Here is a 7,850-nt window from a genome sequence, read left to right as displayed (position 1 = left end):
TCATCCTGAGAGTAAATCTTCCCACTACCCGGAGATATGGCAGACGTCAGCCTATAAAACTATTGCGAGTAAATCTTCCCACTTTCTGTCTATTTGACAGGTATCAGACTGAAAAGGAAGTTAAAGTAAATCTCCACACTTCTTGTCCATAAGACTGGCAGAAGTCTGAAAAATAAATAAGAATAATCTCCCCACTTCCTGTCTATTTGACAGGTGTTGGGCTGAAAAGGAAGTGAGATTAAATCTCCCCACTTCCTGTCTATTTCACAGGCATCAGCCTGAAAAAAAAATAAGATAAAATCTCCCCACTTTCAGACCATTTCACAGATGTCAACCTGAAAAAGAAATTAGAGTAAATTTCCCAACTTCCTGTCTATTTGAAAGGTGTCAGACTGAAAGAAGCTGGTGTAAATCTCCCCACTGTCTGTGGATCTGACAGGCATCAACCTGAAAAGCAAGTGAGACTAAATCTCCACACTGCCTGTCCATTAAACAGGCAGAATTCGGAAAAGAAATTAGATTAATCTCCTCACTTCCTGTCTATTTGACAGGTGTTGGACTAAAAAGGAAGTGAGACTAAATCTCCCCACTGTCTGTCCATTAAACAGGCAGAATTCGGAAAAGAAATTAGATTATTCTCCTCACTTCCTGTCTATTTGACAGGTGTTGGGCTGAAAAGGAAGTGAAAGTAAATCCCCCCACTCCCTTTCTGTGTCACAGATGTCACATGAAAAAGAAATGAGAGTAAATATCCCCACTTCCTGTCTATTTGACAAATGTTGGGCTGAAAAGGAAATTAGAGTAAATCTGCCTATTTCATGGGCATCAGCCTGAAAAAAATGAGCAAATCTGCCCAATTCTTGTCTATTTCACAATTGTCAGCCTAAAAAAATTGTGAGTAAATCTCCTCAATTCCCGTCTATTTAACAGGCATTAGCATGAAAAAAATGTGAGTAAATTTCCCCACTTCCTGTCTATTTGACATGTGTTGGACTGAAAAGGAAGTGAGACTAAATCTCCCCACTGCCTGTCCATTAAACAGACAGAATTCTGAAAAGAAATGAGGTTAATCTCCCCACTTTCTGTCTATTTGACATGTGTTGGACTGAAAAGGAAGTGAGACTAAATCTCCCCACTGCCTGTCCATTAAACTGACAGAATTCTGAAAAGAAATTAGGATAATCTCCCCACTTCCTGTCTATTTGACAGGTGTCGGAGTGAAAAGCAAGTGACACTAAATCTTCCCAGTGTCTATCCATTAAACAGGCAGAATTTGAAAATAAATGAGGTTAATCTTCCCACTTCCTCTCTATTTGACAGGTGTTGGTTGAAAAGGAAGTGAGAGTAAATCCCCGCGCTCCCTGTCTATTTCACAGGCATCAGCATGAAAAAAATGTGAGTAAATTTCCCGACTTCCTGTCTATTTGACATGTGTTGGACTGAAAAGGAAGTGAGACTAAATCTCCCCACTGCCTGTCCATTAAACAGACAGAATTCTGAAAAAAAAATGAGGTTAATCTCCCCACTTCCTGTCTATTTGACAGGTGTCGGAGTGAAAAGCAAGTGACACTAAATCTTCCCAGTGTCTATCCATTAAACAGGCAGAATTACGAAAATAAATGAGGTTAATCTTCCTACTTCCTCTCTATTTGACAGGTGTTGGGTTGAAAAGGAAGTGAGAGTAAATCCCCGCACTCCCTGTCTATTTCACAGGCATCAGCCTGAAAAAAATGTGAATAAATCTCTCTACTTCCTGTCTATGCAACAGATGTCAGCATGAAAAAGAAATGAGAGTAAATCTCCCCAATTCCTGTCTATTTGGCAGGTGTCGGACTGAAAAGGAAGTGAGACTAAATCTCCCCACTGCCTGTCCATTAAACAGATAGAATTCTGAAAAGAAATTAGGTTAAACTCCCCACTTTCTGTCTATTTGACAGGTGTTGGGCTGAAAAGGAAGTGAGACTAAATCTCCCCACTGCCTGTCCATTAAACAGGCATAATTCTGAAAAGAAATGAGGTTAATCTCCCCACTTCCGGTCTATCTGACAGGTGTTGGGCTGGAAAGGAAGTGAGACTAAATCTCCCCACTGCCTGTCTATTTCACAGGCATCAGCCTGAAAAAAAAGAGTAAATCTCCCCACCTCCCATCTATTTACCAGGCATAGGCCTAAAAAAATTAGAGTAAATCTCCCCACTTCCTGTCTGTGTCACAGATGTCAGCATAAAAAAGAAATGAGACTAAATCTCCCCACTGCCTGTCCATTAAACAGGCAGAATTCCAAAAAGAAATGAGGTTAATCTCCCCAATTCCTGCCTAATTCACGGGTGGCAGCCTGAAAAAAAATTAGTAAATCTCCCAACTTCCCATCTATTTAACAGGCATCAACCTGAAAAAAATAGAGTAAATCTCCCCACTTCCTGTCTGTGTCACAGATGTCAGCATGAAAAAGAAATGAGAGTAAATCTCTCCACTTCCTGTCTATTTGCAAGTTGTCGGACTGAAAAGGAAGTGAGATTAAATCTCCCCACTGCCTCTCCATTAAACATACAGAATTATGAAATGAAATGAGGTTAATCTCCCCACTTCCTATCTATTTGACAGGTGTTGTACTGAAAAGGAAGTGAGAGTAAATCTCCCCACTGCCTGTCTATTTCACAGGCATCAGCCTGAAAAAAAGAGAGTAAATCTCCCCACCTCCCGTCTATGTAACAGGCATGGGCCTAAAAAAATTAGAGCAAATCTCCCCACTGCCTGTATATTTAACAGACATCAACTTAAAAAAAGAGAGGAAATCTCCACATTTCCTGCCTATTTGACAGGTGTCACATTTAAAAGGAAGCAAGGGTAAATCTCCCCACATCCTGCTTATTTGACAGGAATCAGACTGAAAAGGAAGTGAGGGCAAATCTTCCAACTTCCTATTTATTTGACAAATGTCAGCCAGAAAAGGGAGTAAGGATAGATCCCTGACAAGGAAGACACGACCAGCAAGAACAAAAGTTTTGGCTCGAGTTCTAGAGTTGATGTCTTTACCGCCTTGCCGTTTTTCTTCATTTTCAATCAGATCGAAGTTCCTCATTAAAAGTTAACAATTGAAGAAGAAGAAACAGAAAATGCTCACCTGTTCCCTACAACAACCCCTTTGGCACATCGCTCCTATTCTCCGCTGTACTGGTACCTGCAGCTATGTAGTCAGATTTGCCGTCTTTTCATCTGGTACCCGAGCTCCGGCTTGATTGAGATAACACGCTCTCTGAGAGCTGTTTCCACTGCCTCTTGTGCAGGCCTCTGTAGCCCAACAAACCTTTGATTTCCAAGTTCAAAAACAATTCTGTGTTCCCCACCATCAAAGGCGGCAAGCTGGCATCCGCTGCATTGTAACACGGCACTATAAAGCGTGGAGCTGTGAGAATAAAGGCATTGCACATCCATCAAGGAGACTAAGCAGGAACATTAGGTTTATTCTCAGGACTGTATAGTGCCTGTGAGGCTGCATGATGCCTTCTCTTTATAGACAAATTGCTGCTGGGTGATGGAGAAGAGGTCTGACTACTTCCCCGGGGATTGTGGGAAATAATGGTCCAGCATTACTTTCTAGAATGCTGTTTACTCTGGGTAATTAGAGGGAGAATCTAGTAAAATACAGCTTTACTGTTCTAAGAAAAGAAACATCCGTAGAGAGACTTAAAGGGTTAGTTAACTCATACCAAAAAAATGCCTAGACAGGTATGGGGTGCCTGTAGATAAAAACAAACTCTGCAGCTATGGCTGCAACCTGGCTGAAAAAACTCCCAGTGATGGCATCCCCTATCCTGCCTAGTTGCTAGGACGTTGCTAAGGCACTTCTAGCTCCTACTGTTTACCTTCACCATCAAAGGAGCAAGCTCTCTCTCTGATTCAAACCCGCTCACATGGGCTCTCTTATCCCTGACGCAATACCTTTGAGTTCAGCATTTGCAAGCCCGCTCCTGTGATGGTGGAGGTGAACAGCTGGGAGTCCCTTAGCAACATCTTAGCAACAGCTGGGAGTCTCTTAGCAACGTCTTAGCAACAAGGCAGGATGGGATGATAAAATCTCTGGGAGTTCCCACTATCACAGGTTCAATCTCCGATCCTGAGTTCAGTGTTGCTGTAATGGAAATAGTATTCCACTCGTGTTTGTTGGTTTGAGAGCTCTCTCTTGTGATGGAGGCAATCAGTAATGACTGGGATTGTCTTAGCAACGTCTTAGCAACAAGGCAGGATGGGATGATAAAATCTCTGGGAGTTCCCACTATGACAGGTTCAATCTCCGATCCTGAGTTAAGTGTTGCTGTAATGAAAATAGTAGGCCACTCGTGTTTGTTGGTTTGAGAGCTCTCTCCTGTGATGGAGACAATCAGTAATGACTGGGAGTGTCTTAGCAACGTTTTAGCAAGAAGGCAGGATGGGATGATAAAATCTCTGGGAGTTCCCACTATCACAGGTTCAATCTCCGATCCTGAGTTCAGTGTTGCTGTGATGGAAATAGTAGGCCACTCGTGTTTGTTGGTTTGAGAGCTCTCTTCTGTGATGGAGGCAATCAGTAATGACTGGGATTGTCTTAGCAACGTCTTAGCAACAAGGCAGGATGGGATGATAAAATCTCTGGGAGTTCCCACTGTCACAGGTTCAATCTCCGATCCTGAGTTCAGTGTTTCTGTAATGGAAATAGTAGGCCACTCGTGTTTGTTGGTTTGAGAGCTTGCTCCTGTGATGGAGGCAATCAGTAATAACCGGCAGTGTCTTAGCAACATTCTAGCAAAAAAAGCAGGATGGAATGAAGGGGGGCCCATTTCTGGGAATTTTTCAGCCAGGCTTCAGGTGGTACATAAATAGCCTACACCTATAGCAAGAATATTATTCAACTGTAGTCAAAGCTGCACAGTTTGTCTTTATCTACAGGCATCCTGCATGGGCATTTTTGGTTCTAATTGTTTAAGTCAAGGGCTCAGGGCCAGGTGTATGGAATATTGATTGTCACACAATCGCCTATTAACCCTGTTCTGCCTAATTTTGTTTCCATGACCATAAATGTTTTAATGTGTCTCTAAAGCCTAAACTTTTTCTTTTTGTAATTTTAGATAAAGTAGGGAGAGGCAGGCGCGTGTCTACTTTAATTGCCACTTTTGTCCCCTCCTCATTACCCCCAAAAGACACTCTTAGGGTGAGAGCAGAGAGAAGCAATAATGCAGCCTGTGAGTGTACAGCAGCCTGTCAGGCTGCTTGTACACTCATAGTCTGTAGTACTAGCCAGCAGCCGGGTGTCTCTGATTACTGCCCCAGTGTAGGGACAATAAACAATGCAGTCAGCCCCTGTCACCTATCCCACTGCACACAAAAAACCACCATACACCATACTTGTGTCCTGATCACCGACATACACCATACCAGTGTCCTGATCACCACCATACCCCATAACAGTACCCTGATCAGTACCATACCCCATACCAGTAAGTGTCCTGATTAGTGCCATACCCCATACCAGTATCCTGATCACTGCCATACCCCATATCAGTGTCCTGATCACTGCCATACCCCATATCAGTGTCCTGATCACTGCCATACCCCATATCAGTGTCCTGATCACTGCCAAACCCCATACCAGTGTCCTGATCACTGCCATACCCCATATCAGTGTCCTGATCACTGCCATACCCCATATCAGTGTCCTGATCACTGCCATACCCCATATCAGTGTCCTGATCACTGCCATACCCCATATCAGTGTCCTGATCACTGCCATACCCCATACCAGTGTCCTGATCACTGCCATACCCCATATCAGTGTCCTGATCACTGCCATACCCCATATCAGTGTCCTGATCACTGCCATACACCATACCAACGTCCTGAACACCACCATACCCCATACCAGTATCCTGATCACCACCATACCCCATACCAGTATCCTGATCACCGCCATACCCCATACCAGTATCCTGATCACTGACATACCCCATATCAGTGTCCTGATCACTGCCATACACCATAACAGCATCCTGATCAACACCATTACCAGTATCCCCACCATACCCCACACATGCATCCTGATCACCACATACGCCATACCAGAATTCTGATCACTGCCATACCCCATACCAGTATCCTGATCACTGCCATACCCCATACCAGTATCCTGATCACCACCATTCCAGTATCCCCACCATACCCCACACCAGCATCCTGATCACCCCACACGCCATACCAGCATCCTGATCACTGCCATACCAGTATCCTGATCACCACCATACCAGTATCCCCACCATACCCCACACCAGCATCCTGATCACCCCATACCCTATACCAGTATCCTGATCACTGCCATACCAGTATCCTGATCACTGCCATACCAGTATCCTGATCACTGCCATACCAGTATCCTGATCACTGCCATACCCCATTCCAGTATACTGATCACCACCATACCCCATACCAGCATCCTGATTACCCCATATGTCATACCAGTGCCCTTAACCCCCACCATACCAGTGTCCTGATCACCGCCATACCCCATACCAGCGTCCAGATGATCGCCATACCGCATACCAGTGTCCAGATGATCTCATTACCACATACCAGTGTCCTGATCACCGATATATCAGCGTCCTGATCACCGCCATACCTCATGCCAGCGTCCTGATCACTGCCATACATCATACCAGCGTCTGGCATTTTAGGGCCTCAACTGATCAATTTTCAGATATATATCCCATAGTTTGTAGACTCTATAACTTTCACACAGATTAAATTATTATTTACAAGTTTTTGGGTTATTTTTACCCCCAAAAATATAGCAGAATACATTTTGGCCTAAATTTATGCCGAAAAATTATTTATTTGCAAAATTTTATAACAAAAATTAGGCAAAATTTTTTTTTTTTTTCAAAAGTTTTGGTCTGAACCCAGTAGTGATCAAATACCACTGAAACAAAAGCTCTATCTGTCTCAAAAAGACAAAAATGTCATATGGGTACAGTGTTGCATGACTAAGTATTTGTCCCTCAAAGTGTGATAGCCCTGAAAGCTGAAAATTAGCCTGGACAGGAAGGGGTGAAAGTGTCCGGACTTGAAGTGGTTAAGTAGATATACTTTAGTACTATTGACAAAAATGTGCTGGTGGTATCCCAATGGCGACTAGGTAAAGAGTGGGCTGCCCCCCTGCACTGAGAAACTGGAACAGTAACGTCAGACTATATAAATGATATTTAAATCTGAAAATCCAAAGTGTTAGATTCCAAAATGAGGTTTTATTCCAAACGTGTAATAGGTGCTATGCCCAACGCATTTCGGGGACCACATAATGTCCTCTTCATCAGGGCTTAAAATGTACAGTATCTGCTGGTAAGGACTCTAAACAATTATTTGTACTCTGTATTGTGAATGTTTGGCAATGTTCAGCAGCTGATGAATGAACATGCTGGTTTTTTGGCTTCCTTCTGAGTCACTAACCCCAGTTCCAGCATGGAGATCAAGAAAATGTGAGAAAAGTTACAAGACCTTATCTATGTACTTTTTTTTTTTTTTTTTTTTAATCAAGGACATTTTATTGAAACAAAAGGAAAAGGTGCATACATGAGCAGCAATCTGCAAAATAGTATACATTCCCATTTTCAAATTCAGTGTACATAAATGGTGGATCGTATACAGGTACAGACTGGTACCAGGGCAGCACTTATCTGTGTAATTTTTATAGGGGGGGTCAGCATAACAGCCAGGCAACTAGCTTTTTCAGAAGGAAACCATGGCAGCTATGGGCTTTTCTTACATTTTTAATGAACTCCTGCACTTTGCCTAGACATCAACAGATTTTCCTATCGAGACAATTTAT

Source organism: Staurois parvus, unplaced genomic scaffold, assembly GCF_062004578.1.
Source record: "Staurois parvus isolate SC_StPar_1 unplaced genomic scaffold, SC_StPar_1.0 ptg000154l, whole genome shotgun sequence".
Classification (NCBI taxonomy): domain Eukaryota; kingdom Metazoa; phylum Chordata; class Amphibia; order Anura; family Ranidae; genus Staurois; species Staurois parvus.
This window is presented reverse-complemented; position numbering follows the sequence as displayed.